This window comes from Pteropus medius, unplaced genomic scaffold, assembly GCF_902729225.1.
Source record: "Pteropus medius unplaced genomic scaffold, Ma_sr-lr_union100, whole genome shotgun sequence".
In the NCBI taxonomy this organism is placed as follows: Eukaryota; Metazoa; Chordata; class Mammalia; order Chiroptera; family Pteropodidae; genus Pteropus; species Pteropus medius.
In genome coordinates this window covers 4,924,003-4,939,716 of record NW_024356335.1, presented here as the reverse complement: position 1 = coordinate 4,939,716, position 15,714 = coordinate 4,924,003, and the positions used below count along the sequence as shown (strand labels likewise).

At 53.8% G+C, this 15,714-nt stretch overlaps 1 long non-coding RNA gene and 1 pseudogene across 2 annotated transcripts in view; one reads left to right on the top strand and one right to left on the bottom strand.

Annotated features, from left to right (window-relative positions):
• Window positions 1-1,318: 1,318 nt before the first annotated feature.
• LOC120601851 (uncharacterized) lies at window positions 1,319-1,437 on the top strand (annotated as a pseudogene).
• Window positions 1,438-8,578: 7,141 nt separating this feature from the next.
• Window positions 8,579-15,714, bottom strand: part of LOC120601618 (uncharacterized) — an 11,953-nt gene continuing 4,817 nt past the window's right edge. Inside the window, exons 1-2 of one of the 2 annotated variants that reach the window (XR_005652489.1) lie at window positions 12,961-14,086; window positions 8,579-9,025 (exon numbers count right to left, since the gene is read on the bottom strand). This is a non-coding gene — a long non-coding RNA (uncharacterized LOC120601618). Of the gene's footprint in view, window positions 9,026-12,960; window positions 14,087-15,714 lie in introns of those variants that run through there. The other variant, XR_005652490.1, reaches the window with a different exon arrangement.

Below are 15,714 nucleotides of genomic sequence, written 5' to 3'. Positions count from 1 at the left end.
GAAAAAAAGCACCATGAACTGGGTGGCTTACAACAGAAATTTATTCTTTCACAGTTCCAGAGGCTAGAAGTCTGAAATCCAGGTGTTGGCAGGATGAGTTTGTTTTTTTTCTTTTTTCTGAGGACTCTGAGGAAAAATTGGTTCAATGTCTCTCTCTTAGCTTCTGGCAATGGCTGGCCGTCTTTGACATTCCTTGGCCTGTATATGTATCACTCCGATCTCTACCTCCATCTTCACATGCTGTACTTTCTGCGTCTCTCGCCTCTTCTTATAAGGACGCCGGTCATAGTGGATTTCTTACTCCAGTATGAAATCTTCACTAATTACATCTATAATGACCCTGTTTCCAAATGAGGTCATACTCCTATGTAGTGAGGGTTAGGACTTCGACATAGCTTTTTGCAGGACATATTTCAACCCATGACAATAAGAGATATGGACACTTTTTAAAAAAATCTGATCAAATGTTCAACTGTAAAAATACGTTACCTGAAGTCAAACATTCATGAGATGGGATTAAAAGTCATATAAACATCCATTGGATGGGATTAGACCCAATAATAAAGGACCAGGGACTTAGAGATAGATCAAAAGAAATGATCCACGTTGCAGCTCAAAGAGAAAAATGAGTGAAAAAATGAATATAGCCTAAGTAACCTGTGGGATAGGATAAAGCAGTCTTAACACACATGTAATTGGTGTCTCAGAGGAGGAAAGAAAGGTAATGGAGCAGAAAAAATTTTGATAAAATAGTGGCTAAGAATGTTCTAAGTTAGATTGAAAAAATAAGCGATCGAGGAAGTTCAATGACCCCTAAACAGGATAAATACAAAGAAAAGCATACTTAAGCTTATCATGGTCAGACTGCTGAAAACCAAACATCGAGAGAGATGTGGGGGAGCAGCTGGAAAAAAACAAAAGACAATTTTGTGTAGGAAAACGACGATGCAAGAGACAACAGACTTCTCCCACGAACAATGCAAGTCAGGAGACAATGGAACACCTTCAAGGCGATAGAAAAGACCTGTCATCTTAGAGTGCCATCAGTGAAAATGTCTTTCCAATATAGAGAAACAAAAACAGTCTTGAATAAATAAAACAGAGAATTTGTTGCCAGTAGACCCACATCATAAGAAATGCTAATAAGGTCCTTAGGCTTAAGAGAAATGATACTAGATAGAATTTCACATTTATAGGGAGGAAAAAGTAACACTGGTATTGGTAAATATGTAGATAGATACAAAAGATCATTTTCCTTTTCTTGATTTCTTTAAAAATTAATCAACTCCTTAAAGCAAAAAAAATAACAGTGCATTCTGTCTACAACCATGCTACCGTGAACAAGCGCGTTCCCGTCTGATCTCGGAAGCTAAGTAGGGTCGGGCCTGGTTAGTACTCGGATGGGAGACCACCTAGGAAGACCAGGTGCCGTAGGCGTAAAAAATAAAAAAAAATAAGGGATTGTAAACTGACAAGGTCCTTGCAATCTGTGAGGTCAACCAAGGATTACCTCGCCTAAGAAATAAAATAACAGTGCATTCTGGGATCCATAACATATAAAAGTAAAATATATGACCACACTAACACAGAGGACAGGAGAGGATGAATAGAATTCTGTTTTTGTAAAGTTCTTACAGACTACATGAAGTGGTATGTTATTATTGGAAGATAGGCTGTGATAACTTAAGGATGCATATTATAACTCCTACGAGAACCACTAAAAATATAGCTGAGAAGCAAACAGAGAAGATAGAATGGAATGTTTTTAAATACTTGGTTAACCCAATAGGAGGCACAAAGGAACAAAGGATCAAAGAAGAGAAGTCACAAATAGATCACAAACAGCAAGACTGAAGATGTAAACTCATCCACAGCAATATATACATTAAACGTAAAGGGACTAGACACTCTAATTGAAAGGCAGATACTGTCGGACTTGATTTAAAAAAAAAACAGTCATGTCCGAATTCCCTGTGTGGAAGCGAGATAATTAAAAGAAGTTGTATGTCAAAGCTCCAAGCACAGTGCCTGGTTCACAGTGGGTGCATCTTAAGTGAAATGTCTGAACTTCGAGCCTGACTTTCCTGGACGCCTGTCAGTGAACTTCCTGTGGGGAGGTCCCAGTTGGCCATCCACACAGCATCCTGCCCGCCTGAGCATTCATCCGGCTGTCCTTGTTGAACGATGTGGGACACTTGACCACTTTTCAGGAACAAGGAGTGACCCTCCTCCTTTACCAGCTCCAAAGCAAGATTAAGTCACAAATGAAGGGATTCTCGAAGCTAGGACTAGAGCTTCACTTCGCTGAGGCTAACTATGGTCAGTGGCTCATGGCCAGTATGGCCATCTAATCTGCCCAGCCCTCTCTTCTTCCCTGAGTGATGGCGCCAGCAGTCTGCCCACCAATCTCCAATGGCCCAGTGCTGCAGGCAAGGCCTCTTCCCCCAGAGGAGCTCTTGCTCTCTGGCCTGGAAGGTCAGCCCCTTTCTTACCCCTGGCATCTAGCACCCTCCGGTCAAGCCAAGGCACCCAGCCTTTGATCAGCAGGTTATGGGTGCAGGACAACAGGACAGTATCCTTGCTGGAGCAAGAGAAGTTAAATTAGGCTCCATTAGCCCAGGATGGGCTACAGACCCTAGGTTACCCCTTGCTAGTTGGTGGCCTGTGTCAGCAAGGAAAGGCGGATCGGAGGGGGGGCACTACCCCTCACCCCACATCTGGCCTCTCAGTTGAATTCAAAACCTTGAGGACTAAGTCGCTACTTCTAGCAACTTCTTGGCTGTCCAGTCCTTTGGTCTCTCCCTCCTCCAAATCCCCATCACTAACCCCCTTCCCACATGAGGGTAACTTCTACCCCAAATTCTAACACCATAGACCAGTTTTGCCTGTTTCTGTCCTTTATAGGAATGACATCTTTGGCATATGAGGTGTGTGGGATTCGTCTGTATAGATGTGTCTTGTTGTAGGTCACCCACCCTTAGTGATCCACTGTGTGAAGAGTCTACAACTCGTTTGTCCACTCTGCAGCTGCAAAGCATTTGGGTTCATTCAGTTTCAGGCTGTGACGGATAGTGCTGCTGTGAATATTCAGGTCACGTCCTTTAGTGAACACACGGATGCATTTCTGTTGTGTATATGCCTAGGAGCGAAGTGCTGGGTCAGAGGGGTGGGTGGCTCACACTTCCCACAGGAGTTTACCAGGTTACATTCCCGCCACGGCCGCTGAGTTCTGGTTGCTCCACGTGCTCGTCAACACATCATATTGTCAGTCTTTAGCTTTTCTGGTGTCTGAAGAGGTAGCTGGCTGTGGTCCTCATTTGTGTTTCCCGGATGAGCCTCAAAGCTAGGCACCTTTTCATGCATTGGTTGGTCATCTTGATATTCTTGTGTGAAGTACTTTAATTCAAGGATTCCCCCCGCCTCACTCCATTTTTCTCTGGAGTTGTCTGCCTTTTTCTTGTTGATTTAAAAGGCCAATCTTCTCTGCCCCACACACTAAGAGTCACAGTGGTTGGGCCATATTTGCATTGTAACTGGTGACAGGGTTTCAAACAAAAGACATAACATGTCGCATAAAAGTAATCTGATTTGAATTGATTTTGTATTTGATTGATCAATTTGTCCTGGTTTTATGGTTGTACAGAGCTACAAGGAGTTTATGACTCATTTTGCGTTTGTGCGTGTTTAAGTAACATCACAGTAAAAATCATTTCAGGCAACAATGAGGGTCCATGAGATTCGTTTCTCTTGGTAAACGGGAGATTTTCAAAACGCAAAGCCTTTTTGGTAATTCCCCTGCATAATGCATCTCAAAGGATCCCTTGTGTCTGGGATGGAGACAGGCCCCTTAACCTGGCACTTCTGCCCCCCAGGCTTGCCTGGCACCTGCACCCACTTGCTGGTGTCATTCATTGAAACTGTTGCTTCTTTTTGGATCATGGCCTCTCACACGACATGACCTCCGGACACAGGCCCCAGCCCCTGCCGCTCCCTGCTTTGGAGCAGCCTCTGCCCATGGCCAGCCACCCTCTTTGCTTACAGTTAATTCCTTACTCAGAACTCAGCAAAATTGTCATTTCTCAGGAAGCCCTCACTGAGGCCCTGAAACTCTCCATCCCAGCTGAGTACTTTTCTTCTTTGCATCATCTCGGTTGCAATTTTTAATCTTCCCTCCTAGATTGCAAGTTCTTCCTAGGCAGGGATGCAATTTCCCCTCAACCTTTCTTTCTCCAGTGTCTAAGCCAGTGCTTGGCATTTCATGCGTACTCAATACATGTTTGTCGATTGACTTAATGACCCTCTCACTGTATGGATGCTGAAAAGCAGGGAGGGGCCAAGGTCACATGTAGGGACAGGCCAGAGACAGGCCAGAGGCAGCTCTGCTAGTGCAGCCACATGAAATGTGAAGCAAAGTCCCCTTTGGCCGGCAGCCCAGGGGCCAAGTCCACCTCTTGACAGCCCCAGAGGACCTTGGGGTAATGTAGTCCAATTCTTTCATGCTTCAAATGAAGAGCCAAAGAGAGGATAGGGATTGTCTGGGGTCGCTTGGTGAGGGAGAAGCTCGGCTGGGTCTAGGGCCCACGTTGCCTGACGCTCAACATTCCCTCCACTGTCCCTATCTCTCTGAGGCTGGGGGATGTGGGGGTGGGGGTGGTGAGGGGGTGGGCTGCGTTTCAGAGGTGAGAACCTCTGAGCGTGGCTGGGTTTCCTGGCCTGGAGCAGACAGGAGTCTGATGACAAAGGCCTGCCTTGTTCTCCTACAGAGTCTAGCCTAGAGTCCCATGGGGTGGTATGGAATTCCTGTCTATGGGAAGCTGGGAGAGGATGGGAACATTCTAGAAGGAAAACCGGGGAGCAAGGTAGGAAGGCCGATTTATGGCTCCGGAACCTCCAACTGCCTGGCGGACACCCACTAGTCACTGACCTGGATTGTCCCTTATGATGGGAGAACTGACTGCACCGATTCACTTAACCTTTCCTGGGCAGAGGATGACGACGTCGTTTGAATCAACATTTTTCTTGAGATAATTGTAGACTGACATGCAGTTGTAAGTCATAATACAGGGTGACCCCAGGTACCCTTTACCCGGTCTCCCCCAGTGCACAAGTCTAGCGGAACTGGGGGACAGCATCGCCACTGGGGCACTGACGGCGACACAGTCACCGTCCTTATTCCCGTTTCCCAGTTTCACGTAGACCCCTGCGCACTCGGCTCTAGGCCGTTCCCGGCGAGTTTGCGGTTCTTCCACCGCAGTCGGGGGCCCGACGCTTCCATCACCACGAGGCTCCCTCCTCTTGTTCGTCTATAGCCACGCCCCCTTCGCCCTCACCCAGCGCCCCCAGTCTGTGGCACCGTCTCAGCTGTCGTCCACGGCTAACATTTTGTTTCTTCACAAATGTTATCTCGACGGAATCGGAGAGTGTGTAAGCTTTGGGGATTCGCGTTTTTCCCCAGCAGACACCAGCCTCTCACCGTCCTGGGGGGTGGGGGTTGGGGTTGGAGGGCCTGTTGTTTGCACAGCTGAGCAAACTGACCTCCTGATGCTCTGGAACCAGCACTCTTGGTGGCATTTCTCGAGAGAGAGGGCCTTGGGTGGGGAGGGGGGTTAGGGTTTGGGACACAATGGCCACCAGCCTTTCTCAACCCTACTGTGATCCAGTGCATCCTCTACCTGCCCTGTGTGTGTTGGGGGGGGGGTCCCCTTCTGTACAGCCCACTCCCAGGGCCAGCTCTTTCCTCCATAGTGAGTTGGTGACTGGGGGCTGCCGGATCCCAATCTGCTGACTCGAGGCCCTGGTTAGCCACCGAGAAGCAAGGTGGCACCACCCTCTGAACCTCAGGTTCTCCCTGGGCAAAACAGGGGGAGGGGCAGGATCACACCCTGCAAATCCGTGAAGATGCGATGAGGCAGCGTGTGAGGAGCAGTCAGCAAAGTGCCAGGCGCAGAGTGAGCCCCCGGCGCACGCCGCCCGAGGCCCCATTTGGCAATGAATTATGTATGGCCTTCTGGCAGTGCTGCTCATGGGGGCTGGCGTTCGCCAAGCTTCTCCCGGGCCTCTCTCTGCAGCGAGGGGCGCGGGCTCCCACAGGAGGGCAGGCCGCACTCTTTGTCTCTCCTGCAGGGACCTGACCCACTTCCAGTGGCTGGTTTCTCAGTTCCCAGAATGCCCATTTCACAGGCTAGAGAACCAAGGTCTGGGATCAGCTCAGGAATAGGATGATGGCGGTGATGATGAGGATGATGATATAGTAGCAGCATCAATAACAGCAATAATGGCGATGGTACCAGCTCGGCTTTACTGCACCTTTTTGATGGGCCAGGCACACTTACCAGATCATTGTTCATTCAAAAATGGGAGTGTCCACCTGTGCAGGCCCTGTCCTAGGTGCTAGAGGCATCGCAGTGACAGAACAAAGTCCAGCCCTCACAGAGCTCAGGTTCTACTGTGGGAGGCAGGCAATCAACAGATGAGTAATTGATTACCTGATGTGTCAGCTGGTAGGGGCTGAGAAGGGAGAGAAGGGAGAGCAACAGGGCTGGGAAGACACAGGGACAGCCAGGCCAAGCTCCCCTGGGGAGGTGGCGTTTGAGCAGGGCCCTGAAGGAAGTGAGAAAGCTACCTCGTGAGTTGTCTGGGGAGGAATATTCCAGAAAGAAGCAGCAAGTGCAAAGGGCTAGGGGCGGGACATGAGCTGCGTCTGCGGGCCAGCTGGCATCGACTTCTCAGGGCGACACTGTGAGCTGCATGTGTACCACCACCGCCCCATCTTAGAGATGAGAACAGAGTCAGAGATTATTCATAACCTTTGCTCATATCCTTTGCTGCAGACGTATTCCTGTGTTTGATTACAAGGGTTGCCCCACACTCCATTGGGGGTGCTAGGCAGTATGTGGGAGGTGTGTCATATTATCTTTCTACAACTGAAAAAGTTCTGAGTTCTGGAACCATCTGCCTAGGGTTTTGGGGTCAGGAAGGGGGCACCCGTGCGATCCAGGTCTTCACCATTCATGCTGCCAGACCGTCCCCACCTGCTGTGTCACGAGCCTGCGACCGTGTCTCTCCTTTATCAGCCTGCAAACTCCTAGTATCAGGTCAGCAATACGGTGTTTCACAGGCGACAGACAGGAGGTGCTGTCTGCGCTTGCCCACAAGTCCCGACTGGCCCCATGCTGGGCATTCATTCCAAGTCAAGGCCAGAGAAGCCACGACCCAGGCCTATGGCCAACGTGGCTCCACTCCAAGGCAGGCTGAGGTGGCAGGTGCAGGACTCATGTACGGATCTGCCAGTGTCGACCCCAGAGGCCACAGGAGGTGTACAGGTGTGTACTTGCACTGTCTGACACGTTCATCAATGGCCTGGATGAGGAATGAATGGCGAGCGTCTTCCATCTCTGGCTGGGGGTGGAGGGCACGAGGCAGCCCACAAGGAGCGGGTAGGTGCAGAATCTAAATGACTGCAGGATGGAGAAATGGCCGGATATAAGGACAAATCTGGTGGGGAAGGGAAACCCGCTCGGTAGCCTCCTCCTAGGGAAGGCCTCCTCCCAGCCTCCCCGCCTCCAGATTTGCCCTCCTAATCCATCCTACAAAGGTTCCGGATTACCCTTCCTAATTGATCCTCCTACCTGAGCCTCCAAACCTTGAAGTTCCCTGTGCCTTGCTTCTGAAGGCTTCTGTACCTGGCCCCGCTGTATTCCTTCAGGAGCACACCTGGCTACTCACCACTCCCCCGCCAACCGAGCCTTTGTCAACGCTGTTTCCCATGTCTGCACAGGGCCTCTCGGATCTGCCGAGCGTGCTGCATGCCACATGGTCCTGATCATCACAGCCCTGCTTTCCTAGACCTATGGCCTCCCTGCCATGGGAGAAGTCCCATCTCCCAGCTGACCTGGCAATCGAAGCCCTTCCAGATCAGCCAGGCTCCAGGCTCAAGGCTCCCCCCAACTCACTCCCTGCCCCCCTGCACCTGTCCAGCTTGGAAAGATTCTTAGGGTTCCCTGGTCCTCTCTCACTTTGGGACCTATGTGTGGTTCCCTCTGCCTGGAACACCTTTCCCTCTTGGCCTGGCTAATGCTTACTCATCTTCTAGTATTGATTTGACCTCCTACAGGAAGACCGCTTGGATTTAGGGCCCCTCTTCTTGGCACCCAAAGGCCTCGTGTCCTGGCATCATCATAATTCCCCCTCCAGATTGAAACTGGCTGACTTTCCAGTCTCTTCTAGGCCATGGTCTCATGAGGACAGAGCCCCACATTGACCTCTGTCTCCCCAAGCCTGGCCCAGGCTGTGTGCCCACAAGGTGCTCAAGAAAGCCCAGGGAAGAGTGGGAAATGGTGTGCAACGTTCACTGAGCTTCTGCTCCATGCCAAGCCTTTTACATGCTGCACAACAGCCCCACCACGAGGGCCGGGGTGACCAAGCCTTTCTGACACCGAGTTAGGTCACCATCTGGCCATGTCCAGCAGCTCTGGGCTGTTCTCTTTTAATCTGTATAATGGGCATAATCGTGCATCCCATCTAACAGTCGTGAGGATAAAGGAAATAATTCACGTAAAGTGCTCATCTCAGCCCCAGGTATTTGGTAAGCATTTAATATTCCATTTACTGGTTATTATTGGGGCTCTGGAGCCAGCTTCTGTGGTGACTTCAAATCTAGGCTCCCCCACTTACTGACCCCGACTTCGGGCATTGAATACATGAATGTGCATATGGAGTTCGCACAGTGGTTGCAAGAGGCAAAGGCTGGGCAAACCCTGGATGCTGTTACTCCGGTCTCAGGATCACCCTGAGGGCTTCAAATCCCACACCAGTGAGGAGACTCCAGTTTCTGGGGACTCTTCCAGAGTTGCCGATCTGAGCCGGGGCAGGAACAGAGCTTAGGACCTTGGAAAACTGACTTTCCACCCGCTGTGTCTTCTGAAACCACTCCATCCATGTCTGATGGTTAGAGTCTCCAGGAAGTTCTCCCTTGTACCTCTCCTGAGTCCTTCCTGCACTGATTCCTCTGGCTCCCCATCCAGGCCTGGATGGAAAGATGAGGGTAGATGTGGGATGAATTCCAGAGATTCCCAGGTCATCCCAGAATCCAGTGAGGTGAGCAAGCCCCGGGGTCTGGCCACAGCCCACTCAGTCTCCCCAAAGGTCTCCCAGCCAGAACTAAAGGCAGAACCACCGTTGTCCCCTGCATCTCTGGTCTGGGGGATGGACTGTGCCTAAGGGAGGGAGGGGAGAGGGAGAGGGAGAGAGAGATGTGAGGTCTGAGCAACTGGGAGGACTGGGGTGGGGTGGGGAGGTCAGGGACACTGAGGAGCCAGAGAGGGGGGAGCAGGATGTGGGAAATGGAGGGCACGGGGCAGGGCCACAGGGCTGGGAAACGGAGCCCGGGGAGGCCAGCGAGCGGGAGAGGGAGGCCTCATACCAGACGCTGTCTAGACGCAGCAATTACTGTCAGCTCGGGACACCCAGGCTCTGCCGGCTCAGCTGAAAGGGAGCTTAACAAAGAGCTGAGAGAGGAAGAAAGCGAGCAGAAAAGCGCCCGCGGAGCCGGCTCCTCGCCTGTGGGGCTCTTTCTCTGCCCTGCGACCCCCCTTTGTGCTCCACAGAGATGCCCTGTCAGGCCAGGGTCATGTGTGGGTTTGGGGGCGGGAGAGCAGGGTGTCCTGCAGGGGATGCATTTTGCACTTGCCGTTTCTTTATTTGGAGGAGAGAGCAGGCCTGAGAATCGGAACCTCGGTGCTCCCTGCCTACCCCCTCCCCCGCCCCACCGCCTTCCTGCTGAGCAGTGCTGTGCCAGTAATGGGTTTCTCTGAGCCTTGGTCTTCTCATCTGCAAAATAGGCACATCACTGCCGCCTGGCCCTGGGTGGGATGGCGTATGTCTCCTGGAAGGCTGCAGCCCACAGCCCTCATACTGATGGAGAAACTTCAGAACCCCAGGTGACCTGGGACGAGCCATTTCCCTTGCCAAGAGCCTTGCCGCCATCATTCCTCTGCCTCTGCCGTTGCGATCCCCGTTTTGTGGGTGAAGAAACCGGAGCACACAGAGGCCAGAGCTCACAGCCAGTCAGCGATGGGTTTGGCGTCAGGTTTGTCCTTGAATCCTAACCATGATTTTATGTGTACACGCCGTGTGGGGTGGGACAGCTAAGGCGAGGTGGCAGGACTGATGGGAAAGCCACAGGCCCATGTGCTCCAAGAGTCTGCGATAGGGTCAGAGCTGCAGGTGGCCAGGCCACTGCCCCAGCTGTCGTCTGAAACCAGGTCTCGACTGAGCCACTGGGCCCTGGTACTAAGGGCAGCTCCTGGCTGAGCAGACCCGCTCTTCCTTCCTGGGAGAGGACAGACTGGGCTCAGGTCCTAGGGGAGGGTTGGGTGTGTCCCCTGGGTCCTCAGGTGGAGGGCAGGATACTCGGTGCAAGGGACACACTCACACTCGTTGTAGGCTGCCCCACAGCTGAGCCCCTAACACACCCCAGGCATATATATCCCCCCTCCAACTTTGGGGTACGGCCACTGACTGCCTGAGACGCAGCCCCAGCTGGCCTCAGCCACCCGTTTGCTGAGCACCTCACTGTGCCCAGCACTGGGAAGTGACCCTCTGCTTCTGCACTTCTGTGACTCAGTGCTGAGTGCAGGTCTTACTCGGACCCCTTGGCCTGTAGTCAAGGCCCACCGGCCCAGACTCAGCCCCTCTTTTTGGAAAATGCCACACAATACCACATGTGGCTCCCTTTGCTCTTCTCTCTGTGCCTTGCTCAAGCTGTTCCCTCCATCATGTCCCCATGCCAGAAGTGCTTCCTCCTATGTGGCTCACTTGGCCCCTCTCCCACACTATCAGGACCCTGCGCCCCCTTGTTGCTTTTGATTCACCGGCACCTCCTGAACCTGCCCGGCCTCCTTGTATACCCCGCATTCACCAGCAATGCTGACTCCTGTCCTCTGTACCTCCCAAATGGCATCCACGACCAGCCTCCCCCCAGTCTCAGAGGCTAAGCGCTGGGCCAGGCTGCCTTCGCTTTCCCAAGACTTTGGTACCATTTCCCTGCGTCCACTCTTGTCATCTACAGTCTTGAGTGAGCCCTGCAGATCTGGCCTCTCTGCTTTGTAAACTCCCCCACGCTTCCAGCTGCCTCCAGGACAAGGGCCCACTGTCCCTCTCTCTCTCAGGTCTGTGCCTTGGGATTCCATCTGCACCATCCCTGTCCCCTCCAACAGTCACTTTTCACCTAGTTAGCCAGCCCTGGTCCTCAAGCACCCCTCCTCAGAAAGCCTTCCTATGACCCCTGCAGAGGTCAGGCCCCTGGGACCAGCCCTCCCAGCCCTCTGCCTACTTGTCATTATTTAATGCATTATTCATAATAGTTTGTGCAGCCTTTGCCTCTCCTGCAGGACTGTGAGCCCTATGCGAGCCTTGCTGTGTCTGTCTTGTTTGTCTGTGTCCCCAGCACCTTCCCTTAGGCCCCCTCTCTGGCTTTGCTTTTCAGCCTGGCTGCACCCCAACGTGGGATTAAAGCAGTCCTAAGTCCCTCTGCCTTCCCCTCCAGGAACCTCTCCTGTGGGGCCGTGGGGTTTTCAGGAAGGCCCACCTTGCTCCTCCCCCAGTGGTCCCCACATGGGCAAGGACATGTTGGTGTGCTGCCTGTTGGCTAGAGAGCACCCTAGGGCAGGACTGTGGCTGCCTTGTGCCCCCCACCCCCCTCTCCAAGCCCCAGTGCCTTGCACAGGGCGCTGCTCTGAGCTCAGGCAAGGGAAGGCCTGGCGGGCGGCCTGGGGTGGGTCCAGCAGGAGAGCCCCACGGAGCTGGGGGCCTGGGAGAGGAGCCAGAGGGGTGAAGACAGGGGCTGAGAAGGGTGGCAGCGCCCCCTCCACATCCAGTCCCCTCCCAGAGACCCCTGCCAGCTGCCTTCCCTCACTCCAATAGGCCCTGCCTCTCCTTCCCCTCCCCTCCATTGTGCCTCGGCTGCCTCCCTCCCTCCCTTCCCCTCCCCTCTCTGCGGCTCTTCCTTCCCTTTCCCCTCCCTCCCCCACCGTCCCCCCCCTCCCCTCCCTGCTCCCCCCCAACCATAACTCTCCTTTCCTCCCTTCTCCTCTCCTCTTTTCTGTGAGTCCTTCTCCCTCGCCTCCTTCCTTTCTTCTTCCTGGGTTAAAAATAATCAACTTTCTGGGAAGCAGCAGCTCCTGCTGAGCCGCCCTCCCCACACTTGGGAGCCCCTGAGAATAGCTTTCTGCGGTTCTCAACTCCAGCCCCTCCTCTCCCCTCCGCCCCCTCCCCGCGAGCTGACTAATCAGCCGGCCGCGCCGGCAGTGCCTGCTCTGCTGGAAAGGCGTTAACCGCTTCGTGCCCGGACCGCGGGACCGGCGCGCGGTCCCTGGCGGCCGCCCTGCAGGGGCCCAGGGCCCGGGGCAGCCCCGGAAGCTGCCTGGCCCTCCCCCCAGGCCCGAACTCTGAGCCGCATGTAGCAGATGCTCAATTAATATTGACGGTCGGATGAACTTTGACCTCTGGCCACCTAACGAGCTGCTGATGCAGCTAACTCGGGGCTTGTTGGCAGCGAAGGGATATCTGGGGGCGCTGACTGGGCCGAGAGCACTCCCTCCGCTTGACCGGGAGGGCCGGGGCTGCGCCCTGAAGTGTATGCAAAGGGCAGGGAGGGGTCCCGAACTGTCCTGGGATTCAAGTACATCCACCACTGATCTGGCTTTTAGTGGTCATCGTCTCCCATTTTGCAAAAATGGGCAACTGAGGCCCAAAAGAGGCCGGAGTCTTCGGGTTCCTGCGTCAAACTTTAAGGGATCCAGGGCTGCCCGAGACCCTCAGCTCCCGCACGCGGGGTTCGGCAGGTGTGAGGCTGTGGGTGGGGGGACATCAAGGTTAAAGGTGAGAGGTAGGTGTGGAGGGATGGAACTCGAGCGCAGCAGGTCCCCCGGCTCCGCCCACTCCGCGCGGTCGCAGCATTACCTCATCGCGGCGCACGCCCATTGGCTGGTGCCCCCGGAGGCCGGCCCAATGCGGCGGAGCTGTTAACCCTTTCCGCCCCGGGGGCTCGGCCCTGGCCGTGCCCCCTCTCTCCCAGGCCAAGCGGCCGTCAGGCGCCCAAAGGTCAGAGAGACTGGGGAAAGGTAGTGTGGGTGCAGGCCCGCGACCGGAGATCCCAGTGGTTTGAGCACAGGTGGGACAGCGTGGCTTGGGTCTTTCCCCCGCTACAGGCTGTGTGACCTTGGGCAACTGGCCTCACCTCGCTGAGCCTCCTCCCCTCGTTTTCTCAGCTGTAAAAAGAAGTGAATGATGTAACTCCTGCCCTCCCTAATTCCTTCCTCGAGCACTCGCCAAGTGCTGGCACACGTGGGCTCCCGTTCCACATTGCCTCTTCCCTGTGAGAGGTACAGTTATGATTATGGGTTTTCAGAAGAGGAAATCAGCTCAGAGCAGCGAAACCGCCTCCCAAGGTCACGCAGCAAGAAAGTCGCAGAGCTGGGATTTGACCCCAAGTCTGTGTCCGTTCTGAGCCTGGACTCCTACCCAATGCAAGATGCTGCTTCTCCTGGCAGCTGCTGCTTCTAGGAGCTCCTGGTCCTGCAGGAGGGACCAGACTCACATCTCCTGCTAGTCAGGCCACCACAGGCCACTGTGACCAAACAACACCGGGGCCTCCAGGAAGGACGGGCTTCCTGGAGGAGGAGCTGAAGCTGGACATTCTAAAGGTTAGGCAGGAGGACTTTCGGATAACGAGGGATGGAACAGAGGCAGTCGGGGGGCACACGAAGTGGGGTCAGGAAGCTCTGAAGGAAGCCTGCAGGATCCCCTGGAGACAACCAGCTGGTCGAGAGTCAGCCAACATCAAACATGGATGTGGGGCCCAGGGAGCCTGCTCCTCTGGGTAGCACTGGGGGGCAGGAGCACAAGCGGCCCCCCACATACCTAACGTCTCAGTATTTACAAGTTATAAATCGAGCTAAGGAATTGCTAATAAAATATGTGCTATCCTCCGTCCTAGACGAAAACGCCTTCCTAAGGACAAATTTACCTGGAAAGCGGGGTTTATCTATAGAAGTCTGAGGTCCGCGTGGAAGTGGCAGCACGGGGAGAGGTGGCTCTGCCTCCGGCTTCCCACTCAGCCCCCCTTTTCCTTCCACTCCAGCTTTCATCCTTTCCCATGAGGGACTTTCGCTTGCTCAGGTGTGTAGACACTCCAGCCTCAGTGCATAAACTCTGTCCATACCCGCCTCCCTTCCCCCCAAACAGCCACCTCTTGTCTTCCTCTAGGGCTTAGGGGTACCCAAGCAAACGGGCATCTCTGAACACCCTCAGGAGAGTGGACCCAGGAAGTGGGCTGGGGGCTATTGAGCGGGGAATTTCAGGTGCCCAGGTCCCCAGAGCATGGATCTAGCCGGGCATGTCCCCTTGTTTGCATAGATCTTGCCCCGTGAGGAACGGCACAGTGAGGGAAAGGCCAGAGTGTGCCCTCTAAAGCCTGAGACTCAGGTCCGAGGTGCTGCTGAGGTCCCTGGGTACTGCTGCAGCTGGGGTAGCCCAAGCGGGATTCAAGGTCTCACTTCTTCCTTGAACTTACGCCAGCCCGATCACTTCTAATCATGAATCTCAACCCTGGCCAGATCCTAGGTGCTGTCCTGAACTCGTTTTCCACAATCTTCAGCCCAATACTTACCAAGACCTGAGGAGCATCCCACCTAAAGACGTCAGCTCCCCCACCCTGTGCCCAGGGCCCCTGCGCCTGTCCAGCCTGGGCTCCTAGACCCCACTCTCTGCCCACCTCCCCGTCCAATTTGCAACCCCTGTTGGCCAGACAGATCTTTCTAAAATGCAAGCCCGATTACTTCCTTCCCTCTCTAACCATTCCTGGTCTCTGGGCTCTTGATGAATCATTCCTGGGCTCCGGGTGTCTGGCTCCCATCAGCCTCTCCTTCCCCTCATCAGCTTTGGTTCTGAGCTCCAGCCATTTGCACCTTCTCTCCAATCCAGACGGCTTCATGTCCTTTCTGCTCCAGGGGCTGCATGCATGTTATTCCTTCTGCCTAAAACCATGCTTTCTGCTCTTCATCTTGCCAATCTCAGCTTAAGTGTCCCCTCCACAGGGGACTATCTCTGACCCCCTGCACCAGTGGAAACCACACTGTGACAAGCTGACTTGTTCTGGAGTTACCTGTTTCAGGTGTGTTTCCCACCTGGACAGTGAGCATCAGGAGGGCAGGCTCGGATAGTCTTCTTCATCACTCTATTTCTAGTGTCAGCAGAGTGCCTGAGCCAGGGTAGGTGACACTGAAGATTCACTGGACATGTATAGGTCTGCACTGGTTGAAATCAGGAAACTGAGAACGACAGCTAATGTCTAGTGCACGCTTACTGTGTCCTGGCCCTCTTTCCAAGCACAGCGTGTGAGTTCATTCACTTCTCACACCTTCGAAATAGGAACTATTATTCTCTCCTACGGAATGTGGACCCAGAGGCACAGGAGGGTTCAGAGACTTAGGGTTACAACTGGCAAGCGACCGACCAGCTTTGAACCCAGGCAGTTCCAAATACCACGAGAGAGAGGAGGGGCAAGATTCGTGGCAATAGGAGCCCAGAGATGGGGCACAACACAGCCTCGATGTGTGTCGTATGGTCTGCGTGTGAATGTATGTGTTTATTGCGTGGTCAGGGTACAGAAGATGTGTGTATTAAATGGTCGGTGTGATATATGTGGAGTATGTG